The following is a 15,167-nucleotide window of genomic DNA, read 5'->3' on the forward strand; positions in this document are numbered from 1 at the left end:
ATTCTGTCTCTTAAAAACATTTTAAAAATTCCTTATCTCCTCTACATTCTTACTTCCTTAGTTTAGTCTTTTTATGTCTCACAATGACTAGTCATTTACTGGCTTCTCCCTTTGCTTCTAGTCTTGTTATGACTTAATCCTTTAAGAAAAGAACCAAATGACCATCATCTTCCTATCCTCTGATAGGAACTGATGTGAGATGAGCATATGGAGGTTGCTTGTTGAATATACATTCACCTCTGAGTAAAGAGAACAGTCAGGGCCACATGTGTCTTTTCCTTCCAATACTCCCTTTGAAGTAAGGTCTTCTCTTATCTATATTTTCCTTCTGGGTTTTAGAAAATTCCTCCTGTGCTATGGAAGACCTCAAATGAGGTTTCTATTAAGACTTTGAGAAAATTTGAAGCTCTTTTTATTTTTTATTTTTATTATTTATTTATTTATTTATATTATTTTTGGCTGTGTTTGGTCTTCGTTGCTGTGCGTGGGGGCTTTCTCTAGTTGCGGCGAGGGGGTGCTACTCTTTGTCATGGTGCTCAGGCTTCTCATTGCAGTGGCTTCTCTTGTTGCAGAGCACAGGCCCTAGGCATGCGGGCCTCAGTAGTTGCAGCACGCAGGCCCTAGAGCGTGTGGACTTCAGTAGTTGAAGTGCATGGGCTCATTTGTTGTGGCGCGGGGCTCTAGGGTGCAAGGGCTTCAGTAGTTGTTGCACGTGGGCTCAGTAGTTGTGGCTTGCGGGCTCTAGAACACAGGCTCAGTAGTTGTGGCGCACAGGCTTAGTTGCTCCACAGCATGTGGGATCTTCCCGGATCAGGGATCGAACCTGTGTCCCCTGCATTGGCAGGCGGATTCTTAACCACTGTGCCACCAGGGAAGCCCTGAAGCTCTTTTTAAATAAATAAAAAGTTTAGCTTTTTCACAGGCACTGCTATGGCTTACTATGGGGGGTGGGAAGGCCTTCTGCTGGGGTGAGAATACAAGTCAGGCTCCTGAATTTTCATAGCAGAATGTCAGCCTTGCCACCTGACAGTCTAAAACATATGCCTAAAGCATATGGATCTCTTTTCAATCAACGCAATGTCTTCACTTCCTCTAAAGAGCTCAATCTTGGCCTGACTGATATTCAGCCCTGTCAAAAAGCTTAACTGAGAAGAGTGATATTTGAGAGATATTTGGAGCTAACCATTCAGTCTCTACGTTTTAACCTTAAACCAAGTTAAAAATTTGTTTGGACTGCAGCTCTAATTCCATTAGAAATGTCATCACTGGATAACATTTAAGTAATATGCTATCTGGTTTTATGCAAGAATGGTAAATACATGTCGACTATGAGCAACAACCTCTAAAGTATTTTCCCATCACCTTACTAAATGTATCATCAAGAAAAAAATGTTTCTAAAGAAGTGGAATACTTTTTATATTGGGTAATGAGAGCTATACTGGTTCTGTTCAAGACAAAGTTTTGATCTTTGAGCCACCCCCTTCTTCTGGGAGTAACAGTTGTAAAACAATAATAATAAAAATGTAAAGGACAGTAACACTCTAAAGAACAAAATAAATATTTCTTTGGATCAGAAAGAGAACAGAAATGCAAAGCAATAAGTGAGGCTGTTACTGAGGGTATGCTGGACTCTGGCACCGTAAAAAGGTAGAGGCAACTAGAATTCAGCTTCCATGGGGTGACAGGGTATTAATGCGTCAAGCAAGTGGGGATCAGATCTGGGATCACTCTTTAAAGTTAGGGTATGGGATGGGGTACCATTCCATGAAAGGAAGCTTAAAAAAGAAAACCATTTGCCTACCACCACATGAACATCCAGAAAAGTAAGATACAGACACAGTTTTGAAGCCAGGATGTTAGCCAAGAAGACTTCTGCCTCAGTGACTAGAGCTCTAATGTCACAATTCCTGCCACCTTAGCCCATACCTGTCCCATTAGCCTATCCCTATGGGGCAAGATATCTGATGTAACAGTGTCAGATCTAGCTCTAGCTTGGGAGCTTACCAGGGTTGGGTGGGGGTAAATGAAAAACCACCAGAAAGGAAAGGAAGGATAGAGGGTAGCTGGAGGAAGAAACCCCTAAATAATTGACAAAGCTTCCTCCTACTTAGGATAAATCTGAAAATCTAAATTCCATAATTCATGAAGAAAAAATGCTAAGAAAAGACAGCAACCAAAATATTGATAATTTATAATCTATTAATAAATCATTCTTTTCCAGATGAAGTAAAAATAATTGAACAATCTGAAAAAAATCTTATGGTAAGATATTTATAGACTTTCACCAACAAGATAAAGAAAGGAAAACATCTATAATGAAGAATAAGAAACTATGGAACAAACATGCATAAATGAAACAATAACAGGCAGATCTAGATACAACCTATTAGAAATTCTGGAAATAAGATTGCATAATCTTTAGAGAGGACACAATCAAAGAGATAATTAGTAAGGCCAAAAAGTAGAACTGAGAAATCTGTGAAAAAAGCAGTTTGAAGAAATGGAGGATAGATTGAGGAGGTAAAACTTAGGTCTAGTAGAAGCTCCAAAAAAATTAGAATAAAGAGTGGAGAAGAATAGTTGAAGAGACACTGGCTAAGCATTTTGTGTTGAAGACACAAATCCTCAGATTAAAAACATAATCCATGTTCTAAGAAGGATACATAAAAATAAATGCATGCTTAGATGTGTCATAATGAAATTTAAAATGCATAAAAAATATTAAAATCTATTAGAGAGAAAAATCATATTCTTAAAGGAATGGCCATTAGGCAGGCAGCTGACTTCCCACTGGCAACTACAGATACTAGGTGACAATGGAGCAATATTTACAAATTGCTGAGGGAAAAATCATTCTCAGTTTAGAATTTTATGCCTGGCTAAACAACCTGAGAGTAAAATATTAACATCAGTTCTGGGACCTGAACACAATAAGGCTTTCCTGCACACACCTAGGTCAATTAATCTTTGACAAAGGAGGCAAGAATATACAATAGAGAAAAGACAATCTTTTCAGCAAGTGGTGTTAGGAAAGCTGGATAGCAGCATGTAAATCAATGAAATCAGAACACACCCTCACACCATACACAAAAATAAACTCAAATTGGCTTAAAGACTTAAATATAAGGTATGACACCATAAAACTTCTAGAAGAGAATATAGGCAAAACATTCTCTGACATAAATTGTGCCAATGTTTTCTTAGGTAAGTCTCCCAGGGCAATGGAAATAAAAGCAAAAATAAACAAATGGGACCTAATCAAACTTACAAGCTTTTGTATAGCAAAGGAAACAATAAACAAAATGAAAAGACAACCTATGGACTGGGAGAAAATATTTGCAAATGATACAACTGACAAGGGCTTAATTTCCAAAATATACAAACAGCTCATAGAACTCCACAACAAAAAAAGACCCAATAAAAAAATGGGCAGAAGACCTAAACAGACATTTCTCCAAAGAAGACATACGGATGGCCAACAGGCACATGAAAAGATGTTCAACATTGCTAATAATTAGAGAAATGCAAATCAAAACTACAATGAGGTATCACCTCACACCAGTTAGAATGGCCATCATCAAAAAATCTATAAACAATAAATGCTGGAGAGGGTGTGGAAAAAAGGGAACCCTCCTACACTGTTGGTGGGAATATAAATTGGTGCAGCCACTATGGACAACAGTATGGAGGTTCCTCAGAAAACTAAAAATAGGGCTTCCCTGGTGGCACAGTGGTTGAGAATCTGCCTGCCAATGCAGGGGACACGGGTTTGAGCCCTGGTCTGGGAAGATCCCACATGCCGCAGAGCAACTGGGCCCGTGAGCCACAACTACTGAGCCTGCGCGTCTGGAGCCTGTGCTCCGCAACAACAGAGGCCGCGATAGTGAGAGGCCCGCGCACCGCGATGAAGAGTGGCCCCCGCTTGCCGCAACTAGAGAAAGCCCTTGCACAGAAATGAAGACCCAACACAGCCAAAAATAAATAAATAAATAAATAAAAAATTTAAAAAAAATAAAGGAATTCCTTTAAAAAAAAAAAAGTAAAATAAATATCCTTCTAAAAAAAAAAAAGGAAAACTAAAAATAGAGTTGCCATAGGATCATGCAATCCCACTCCTGTGCATATATCTGGACAAAACTCTAATTCGAAAAGATACATGCACTCCAACGTTTACTGCAGCAACATTTACAATAGCCAAGACATGGAAACAACCTAAATGTCCATTGACAGATGAATGGATAAAGAAAATGTGGTACATATATACAATGGAATACTATTCAACCATAAAAAATGAAATAATGCCATTTGCAGCAATATGGATGCAACTAGAGATTATCATATTAAGTAAGTTAGAAAGAGAAAGACAAATATATGATATCACTTACACGTGGAGTCTAAAATATGATGCAAATGAACTTATCTACAAAACAGAAACAGACTCACAGACATAGAGAACAGACTTGTGGTTACCAAGGGGGAGGCAGGGTGGGGGAGGGATGGAGTGGGAGTTTGGGGTTAGCAGATGGAAACTATTACATAGAGAATGGGTGAACAATAAGGTCCCACTGTATAGCACAGGGAACTATATTCAATATCCTGTGATAAACCATAATGGAAAATATAAAAAAAGAATGTATGTATACGTATAACTGAGTCACTTTGCTGTAAAGTAGAAATTAACACAACATTGTAAATCAACTATACTTCAATAAAATAAAGTTTTTTAAAAGTAAAACTTTCCTGGAAAGAAGAAAAGTTTTTTTTCAGTATGTCTTCTCACGGCATCATTCCCTTGGACACATGCTGAGTTAAGATAAATGTGGTATGCTACATGTTAAGAGACAATAATCTGCCTTATTTACTGTGAAATTCTTGATTGGTGGGAGTCCATCTGGACTGAGGTTGCTGTAAGTGGGTATACAAGCCTTGGGCCTGTGTGACAGGAACGATATAAGATTGATGAGAAACCAAGGAACTGGCTTCTCTGTGCCAAGTTAAACCAAACACATGTTGAAGTTAATCCCTATTTGTTGCACACATCCTGTTTAGGTAAGGGGAGAAGCAAGAAGCTGTGTACATATATACAGCTTCAGGGTCTACCCAGTGGGAAGAATACTGTTTTTCCTGACTTATCTTATAAATCTAAATAAATGTAATAATATATTCAATCTTACTGTGCTGTGTGAGTTTGATTGCCAATCCTAACTTGTGAATCACTGATAGTGGTGATTTACTCTCATTAAAGAGAATAAAAAACATTTTTCTACATACAAAGGTAAACAGAATTTTTCACTCACATGCCATCATTGAAAGAACTATGAAGGATATAATTTAGCAAGAAGAAAATTGAACTCAGAGAAAGACTGTGATGCAAGATACAAAAGCAAGCAGAGAAACTGAAAAGAGTAAGTGGAGAAGTATCCAAAAAAGTGAAATTAAATCTCTAAACAACAGTAATAGAAAACGAAGTAGAGGGACTTCCCTGGTGGTCCAGTGGGTAAGACTCTGTACTCCCAATGCAGGGGACCTAGGTTCGATCCCTGGTTGGGGAACTAGATCCCTCATGCATGCTGCAACTAAGAGTCTGCAGGCTGCAACTAAGAGTCCGCATGCCACAACTGAAGATACTGCATGCCACAGCTAAGACCTGGTGTGGCCTAAATAAATAAGTAAATATTTTAAAAAGAAAGAAAGAAAGAAAACGAAGTGGAGTCTTCACTGGACTCTTAATGTTTTAATATTTCTGTCCTGTTCGAGAGGATTATAAAGATACCCATGCTGGATGACTTCACACTCTTCTTGAAACACAAACTATCTATTTTTAAAATTTAAGAACAACCATTAAGGGGATAGAAATACTCTCTACAACTTTGAAATTCATTGAGAAAAAGAGAATATAGAAAATTTAGGTAGTTCATCAGAAGTTAGGAAAGGAGATAAATAGAAGCAAAATGAAAGGGTTAGAGTTAGGTTAACCAGTGCATTTCCCTTTTTGCCATGGCTGTCAGGAAGCCCAGATAAATTTTTTTCTCAACTATTTCATCCTGTGTTCCTAATATGGTTTGTCTTTCCTTTTCATAAGATAACTTTTAATCTTTATTACCTTCACTTTAAATATCTATATATTCAAGTTAAGTTTCTTTTTGTATTAAAATCATGGAATTTTAGATCTGGAAAGGTTCTTAGAGAATTTTTAGTCCAGGGATAAAAAGCAAAGCAAATACACTACTATGATCTTATCTCGTGTGTAAGGCTGACATTACTAATTAAATACAGTGCTCCTTCTCACTAAGCCTAATCATGGTCTTAGAGTACTTCTCAGAACTTTTTCCTATTTCATTTTGTTGGCTCAAGAGGTGAAACCTATCTACCAATCCAGATAGAGTCCAATTATGTCTTTGATAGAGAAAGAGACTGAGACATGGAAAGGTGAGGCAATTTGCCCAAAGTCACACAAAAACTGAGACAAGAACTAAGCCTACCAAGCCCAGTGTTTCCTCTTCTATATCTGAGTCAATAAATTTATTGACTGAGTCAATAAACCCTAGAGATGTCCTCCAATCAAGGAAACTTCTAGAATCCCTGAGAATGCTGCTATTACTCTCCTGAAACCTGATTTTTAACTTTATTTTTTTAAACATCAGCTGTAGTTTCCAGTTCTGGACATGACAGAGGAAACGCATTCCATTTTACTCCTCCCACTAATCACAAAAAATAAACCGTGGACAAAAATATGTAAGCCTGAAAAATGTGGAAGAGATAGTAGATTGCCTAGGGACCTCAGGACTCAGGGAATTTCCTGGAAGTGAATCCCTGGTGGTTTTTTTTCTTGCCTCCTATTTGTCCTGTCCTTGGAACTTGAGAAGCCTACAACTTGGAAATGGGTGCAGACCAAAAAAAAAAAGCCCCAAATGCAGCCTGGGCTTTCCAGCCAAAGAGCTGGAAAAAGTTCTTTGTTAAAAGTATGGATGACCTGGGGGTCAGAAACCTTTACCCATATCTGCCTGCTCTTAAGGTGCATACCGTGAACAAGTCATGCCCTCCTCCACCCTGATGGGCACTGCAGGGTAGAGTCCATGGGCAGGACCCTGTTGTCCAGACCCCTTGCAGTGAGGAGGTGCTGGCCTTCCCCTGCAGAACTGTGGGTGGAATTCTGACTTGCACACCTCTATTAGTCTGCTCGGGCTGCCATAACAGAATACGACAGACTGGGTGGCTTAAGCAACAGAAATTTATTTTCTCTCAGAACTGTGAGAAAGTTCACTGTGAGAAGTCCAAGTTCATGATGCCAGCAGGGCTGGTTTCTGGTGAGGTCTCTATTCCTGCCTTGCAAAAAGCTGCCTTCTCACTGTGTCTTCACACGACTTTTCTTCCATGCATGTGGAGAGAGATATGTGTCTCTTCGTCCTCTTAAAAGGACACTAGTCCTATCGGATTAAGGCCCCACCTTTACGACATCACTCAACCTTTGTTACCTCCTTCAAGGCCCTATCTCCAAATACAATCACTGGGGGTTAGGGGTTCAACAGGTGGGTTGTGGGGAGGCATGACTGTTATGTCAGTCCATAACAAATGCTGTTCTTCAGTAATAAGGAGGTGCTCCTCTCTGGTGGAGCCCGTGCATGGAACCCGAACCTCCATTCCTGCCTTGCACTAACGAGGAAACAAAATTGATGTTTCCTTTTATCAAAAATAAAAAATTTTTTTTGTAAGATACCTGCTAAAAAGGATGAAAAAGCAAGCCACAGACTGAGAGAAAATATTTTCCAATCATTTATCTGATAATGAACTTGTATGCAGAATACAAAAAGGACTCTCTTAACAGTAAGAAAACAAACAATCCAATTAGAATATGGGCAAAAAACTTTCATGGACACCTGTCTAAAGAGGACATACTGATGGTAAATAAACATATGAAAAAGTGTTCAACATCATAAGGCTTCAGGGAAATGCAAATTAAAGCTATATGTGCTATTGATATTATTACACACATATTAGAATAACAAAAATAAATAATACCAGTAGTGCCAAGTGCTGAGGAGGAGTGTAGAATGGTATAGCCCCTTTAGGAAAAGATTGGCAGTTTCCTATCAAATTAAACATACACAATCATGTGACCCAGCAAATGAAAAGTTATATTCACACAAAAACCTGTATATAAACGTCCACTGCAGCTTTCTCTGTAATAGTCAGAAACTGGAAACAACCCAAATGTCCCACAGCAGGTGAATGGATAAACAAACTGTGTTACATCTCATACTATGGAATAATACTCAGCAATAAAATGGAATTAACTATTGATACATGTAACAATTTAGATGAATTTCAAAGGAATTATGCTGAGTGAAAGAAGCCAATCTCAAAGGGTAACATATGGCATGTTTCCATTTATATAATATTCTTAAAAAGATAAAATCATAATGGTGAAACAGTTATTGCCAGGAGTTAGGTATGGGGATAGGATATGACTATTAAGGCATAACCCAAGGGAGTTCCTTTGTGGTGATAGAACAGATCTATATCCTTAATGTGTTGATGGTTATATCAATTATAGAACTACACACACACACACACACACACACACACACACACTCATGCAAAAACTGGTAAAATCCAAATAAGGTCTTTTCCTAAGAGAATAGTATTGTATCCAGGTCGATTTCTTGTTTTTGACAATGCACTGTAGTTATATAAGGTATTATCAGTAGGGGAAACTGGGTGAGGGTACATGAGAATTCTCTGTACTGTTTCTAGAATATCTTGTGACTCTAAACCTATTTCAAAATAAGAAGCTATAATTTAAAAAATCAATTGTAACAAATTTTTGAAAATATTCCGGTCTCAGTACTGGAAAACCACTGCTCTTATCTGCTACCCCACACTAGTAAAGATCTACTGGGAAAGTGCCTATAGGCACATATAAGTAGGCACAAATAAGGGGCACTCCCAGCTACTCAACATTCTTTTTGTCTCCTTAGACACTAGGAGAACAAAACACAAAAGAGGAAATGGTTACTTGAGACAATTATGGCAATTGAGGTGGTATGGTTTTAATAGATTTTATCCTAACTCTCAGGATAAATCCCACTTGCTTGTTGTAGAGTTATCTCATAATGTATTATGAATTCTTCTTGCTAGGTTTTCACATCTATATTCATACAACACCTTATTCTAGGTGTTTTCCCCTCAATATTCTTTTGCTAAAATGCTATGCTTCAGAAAGCTCTTTCCTATCATTTTAGTGAGTTGAGAGCTAAACTGAAGGGAAAGCAACATGTCTAAAATAAGCTTTTGTAAAAGTTGGAGTCAATATGCTTTTTACTATTTTTCTTACCCTAATATCTCATTAGTGTTATCACATTCCTGAGATACCTAAAATAGTTAAAGTATAAAAGCACAAGTATTGGGAGACCTTAGGAGACTGCATTGTGAAGCTCTCAAAAAATGTTAACTGGGAAATACATAAAACAACTCTATTTGTCAGGGCAAAGGTCATGGGAAATACATCTGTTTGCATTTGTAGAGTATACTGTCATAGCAAAAAGCAACGTGCAAGTTACATCATCTGCTAAGCATGTATATCACAAATTGCTTGAAAGCAGTCACCATAATATTCTGGGTCCCACCAAAATGTTATGATTAAACAGCCACAACAAAGGCTGTGCCCAGAAGGTCCCGCTTTTGTTCTGAGCTGGGTTTATTTGAAGAAAATGGAATGTGATTGTAATAAGAAGCCTGGGTTGGCTCTGTCTCTTCAACTCATTAGGCTGCTGTAACGTGCAAGAGACAGTAGGGAGGAGGGGGACAGGCTGGGGAAGGCTTGTAAGTTCCACACAACACCCTGCGGCTTGACAAGGGAAGAGGGTATGACAGGTGCAGAGGAGATAGATGAAGTCCTCCATCAGATGACTCCCGAGGGGTTGGAGCCCTAGACTTCAGGGCAGAAGTCTCCGGGTGGGGGTGGGTTACACTCCATCATAGTCAGAAATTCCAGTGATACATTGTTCAAGAGGAAAATCAGACAAGGCAATTACAGGAAAGAGCAGGAAGCCACCTCTGTCTTCCAATCAGATTTTCAATATTTAACCATCACTTCCTAAGAACAGTTGGGCTCAGTGAGTTATGCAGTATCCATAAGGCTGTCCAAGGAGATTAGCTCTTAATGGATTTTTGCATCACAAATGAATAGGGCTTTATATTCATCTCTCTTTCCTGTGGTTACTTCTGTCTAATTTTCATTTTTACCTGTGACTTTGGCTTTATTATAAGAAATGTGAAAAATATGAACAATCCTCTTTTATGACCATGGTGCACAAGTGTCCAAACTGGTTGACCCTATATTAATTAAATATGCTTGTTTGGGTATTTTGTTCTCACTTGAATGCAGGGCTTCAAATAAGTACAAGTCATATGCAGTCAAATCCAAATGTGCTCTTTTCCTTGGAAGAATAAAAACTGGCACTGGCCTGCTAAGAGCTGAAGGTGACAAAGTGGAAATGGGTGTAGCTGAGATGCAGCAAATAAAAAGTGGGAATACAAGCACATAGTAACAGAGAGTAGAATGGTGGTTACCGGGGACTGGTGGGTGGGGACTTGGGGAGATGTTTGTCAAAGGGTACAAACTTGTTGTTAGAAGATAAATCAGTTCTGGAGATCTAATGCACAGCATAGTAATTATAGCCAGCAATATTGTATTATATACTTCAGAGTTGCTAAGAGGCTAGACCTTAAATGTTCTCAACACCTAATGCTATGGTGGTAAAAAGTGTAGTCATATTGCAACATAAATGTATCAAATCAACTCGTTGTACACCTTAAATTTACACAATGTTATATGTCAGTTATATCTAAATTAAAATCATTGGTTATTTGACATTAAAAAAAGAAAAACAGTAAGAGCCTGGGGCATTTTTCAAAGCACTGGAGTCAGTGGTGGCTGGGAATTGGCTACTGCCCTGTGAGTGGGTTTGATGCTATAGTGAGGTCATTCCCATGGAGCACATTACTATCAGGCTGTAGGGGTGGGGCTGGCGAGCTTTTCTCCTGAGGAGGGAGAATGCTCACTTGTTAAGGGACTGCCTGCACTTTGGCTTTTTCCAGGCACAATTTAAGTATTAGATTTCCAGATCATATTTGGCATTAAGGATGTCATAACAAACTCCACTTTCTAAGGCTTCTGTTCATTAAATATAATTCAAGGGAAGTAGTGGCTTATCTTGATCTGCACATATTCTCACGCCTTTATTTATCCTTTTCAGTTTTCTTTAGATATGATTGACCTGTAACATTGTATAATTTTAAGGTGTACAATGTATTGATTTGGTAATGTATATATTGTAAAATGATTGCTGCTGTAGTTTAGTGAAAACCTTTATCATATCACATAATTACCATTTCTTTTCTGTCGTGAGAACATTTAAGATCTACTCTCTTAGCAACTTTCAAGCCCACAAATCAGTATTATTAAGTATAATCACCATGCTGTACATTAGATCCCTGGAGCTTACTCATCTTATAACTGGCAGTTTGTACTCTGGACCAATATCTCCCCATTTCCCCAGCATCCAGCTCCTGGTAACCACCACTCTGCTCTGAGTTTCTATGATTCTGGCTTTTTTAGATTCCACATATAAGTGATACCATACAGTATTTAGTATTTGCCTTTCTCTATCTGACCTATTTCACTTAGCGTAATGCCCTCCAAGTCCATCCATGGACACTTAGGTTTCTTCCATATCTTGGCAACTGTAAATAATGCTGCTAGGAACACTGGGGTGCATGTATTACTTCAAATTAGTGTTTTTGTTTTTTTCAGATATATAACCCAGGAGTGGAATTGCTGGATCGTAGGGTAATTCTATTTTTAGTTTTAGCATAATGCCCCCCAGTTGCATCCATGTTGTCACAAATGGCAGTATCTCCTTCTTTCTCATGGCTAAATAGTATTCCATTGTACGTACATACACCACATCTCCTTTATCCATTCATCTGTTGATAGAAACTTACTTTATTTCCATACTGTGAACAATGCTGCAAGAAACATGGCAGTTCACGCCTTTATTAAGGCTGTGCCAAGGAAAAGGCAAGAACCCTATATAAGGAGGAGTCTCTTCCCTCTCTCCCTCCCTCCCTGCGCTGAACGTTTTGAGTGCCAGCAACATGGCCGATAGGTACTGTGCTAGAATCTGGGGAAAACACAGCTAACAAGATGCAGCCTCTGTCCAAGGGATGATTTTTATAATCTAGTGTGAAACACAGAAAAGTAAACAGGCAATTGCAACCCCACGTAATAAGTGGAACAACATCTTATGAGGATAATGAAAACAACAATAAGGATTTATATATATATTTTTAACATCTTTATTGCAGTAGAATTGCTTTACAATGTTGTGTTAGTTTCTGCTGTATAACAAAATGAATCAGCTACATGTATACATGTATCCCCATATTCCCTCCCTCTTGCGTCTCCCTCCCATCCTCCCTATCCCACCCCTCTAGCTGGTCACAAAGCACCGAGCTGATCTCCCTGTGCTATGAGGCTGCTTCCCACTAGCTATCTATTTTACGTTTGGCAGTGTATATATGTTCATGCCACTCTCTCACTTCGTCCCAGCTTACCCTTCCCCCTCCCCGTGTCCTCAAGTCCATTCTCTAGTAGGTCTGTGTCTTTATTCCCATCTTGCCACTAGGTTCTTCATAACCTTTTTTTTTTTTTTTAGATTCCATATATATGTGTTAGCATACGGTATTCGTTTTTCTCTTTCTGACTTACTTCACTCTGTAGGACAGTCTCTAGGTCCATCCACCTCACTACAAATAACTCAGTTTGTTTCCTTTTTATGGCTGAGTAACATTCCATTGTATATATGTGCCACGTCTTCTTTATCCATTCATCTGTTGATGGACACTTAGGTTGCTTCCATGTCCTGACTATTGTAAATAGAGCTGCAATGAACATTTTGGTACATGACTCTTTTTGAATTATGGTTTTCTCAGGGTATATGGCCAGTAGTGGGATTGCTGGGTCGTATGGTAGTTCTATTTTTAGTTTTTTAAGAAACGTCCATACTATTCTCCATAGTGGCTGTATCAATGTACATTCCCACCAACAGTGCAAGAGGGTTACCTTTTCTCCACACCCTCTCCAGCATTTATTGTTTGTAGATTTTTTGATAATGGCCATTCTGACTGGTGTGAGATGATATCTCATTGGAGTTTTGATTTGTATTTCTCTAATGGTTAATGATGTTGAGCATACTTTCATGTGTTTGTTGGCAATCTGTATATCTTCTTTGGAGAAATGTCTATTTAGGTCTTCTGCCCATTTTTGGATTGGGTTGTGTGTTTTTTTAACATTGAGCTGCATGAGCTGCTTGTAAATTTTAGGAGATTAATCCTTTGTCAGTTGCTTCATTTGCAAATATTTTCTCCCATTCTGTGGGTTGTCTTTTCGTCTTGTTTATGGTTTCCTTTGCTGTGCAAAAGCTTTGAAGTTTCATTAGGTCCCATTTGTTTATTTGTGCTTTTATTTCCATTTCTCTAGGAGTTGGGTCAGAAAGGATCTTGCTGTGATGTATGTCATAGAGTGTTCTGCCTATGTTTTCCTCTAAGAGTTTGATGGTGTTTGGCCTTACATTTAGGTGTTTAATCCATTTTGAGTTTATTTTTGTGTATGGTGTTAGGGACTGTTCTAATTTCATTCTTTTACATGTAGCTGTCCAGTTTTCCCAGCACCACTTATTGAAGAGGCTGTCTTTTCTCCATTGTATATTCTTGCCTCCTTTACCAAGATAAGGTGACCATATGTGTGTGGGTTTATCTCTGGACTTATATATATATAAGTATATCCTGTTCCATTGATCTATATTTCTGTTTCTGAGCCAGAACCATACTGTCTTCATTACTGAAGCTTTGTAGTTAGTCTGAAGGCAGGGAGCCTGATTCCTCCAGCTCCGTTTTTCATTCTCAAGATTGCTTTGGCTATTCAGGTTCTTTTGTGTTTCCATAAAAATTGTGAAATTTTTTGTTCTAGTTCTGTGAAAAATGCCATTGGTAGTTTGATAGGGATTGCATTGAATCTGTAGATTGCTCTGGGGAGTATAGTCATTTTCACAATGTTGATTCTTCCAATCCAAGAACATGGTATATCTCTCCATCTCTTTGTATCATCTTTAATTTCTTTCATCAGTATCATAGTTTTCTGCATACAGGTCTTTTGTCTCCTTAGGTAGGTTTATTCCTAGATATTTTATTCTTTTTGTTGCAGTGGTAACTGGGAGTGTTTCCTTAATTTCTCTTTCAGATTTTTCATCATTAGTGTATAGGAATGCAAGAGATTTCTGTGCATTAATTTTGTATCCTGCTACTTTACCAAATTCATTGATTAGCTCTAGTAGTTTTCTGGTAGCATCTTTAGGATTCTCTATGTATAGTATCATGTCATCTGCAAACAGTGACAGCTTTACTTCTTCTGTTCCAATTTGGATTCCTTTTATTTCTTTTTCTTCTCTGATTGCTGTGGCTAAAACTTCCAAAACGATGTTGAATAATAGTGGTGACAGTGGGCAACCTTGTCTTGTTCCTGATCTTGGTGGAAATGGTTTCAGTTTTTCACCATTGAGGACGATGTTGGCTGTGGGTTTTTCATATATGGCCTTTATTATGTTGAGGAAAGTTCCCTGTATGCCTACTTTCTGGAGGATTTTTATCATAAATGGGTGTTGAATTTTGTAGAAAGCTTTCTCTGCATCTATTGAGATGATCATATGGTTTTTCTCCTTCAATTTGTTAATATGGTGTATCACGTTGATTGATTTGCATATATTGAAGAATCCTTGCATTCCTGGGATAAACCCCACTTGATCATGGTGTATGATCCTTTTAATGTGCTGTTGGATTCTGTTTGCTAGTATTTTGTTGAGGATTTTTGCATCTGTGTTCATCAGTGATATTGGCCTGTAGTTTTCTTTCTTTGTGGCATCTTTGTCTGGTTTTGGTATCAGAGTGATGGTGGCCTCGTAGAATGAGTTTGGGAGTGTTCCTCCCTCTGCTATATTTTGGAAGAGTTTGAGAAGGATAGGTGTTACCTCTTCTCTGAATGTTTGATAGCATTCACCTGTGAAGCCATCTGGTCCTGCATTTTGTTTGTTGGAGGATTTTTAATCAC

The sequence above is a fragment of the Balaenoptera physalus genome (assembly GCF_965194825.1).
Source record: "Balaenoptera physalus genome assembly, chromosome: 10".
In the NCBI taxonomy this organism is placed as follows: Eukaryota; Metazoa; Chordata; class Mammalia; order Artiodactyla; family Balaenopteridae; genus Balaenoptera; species Balaenoptera physalus.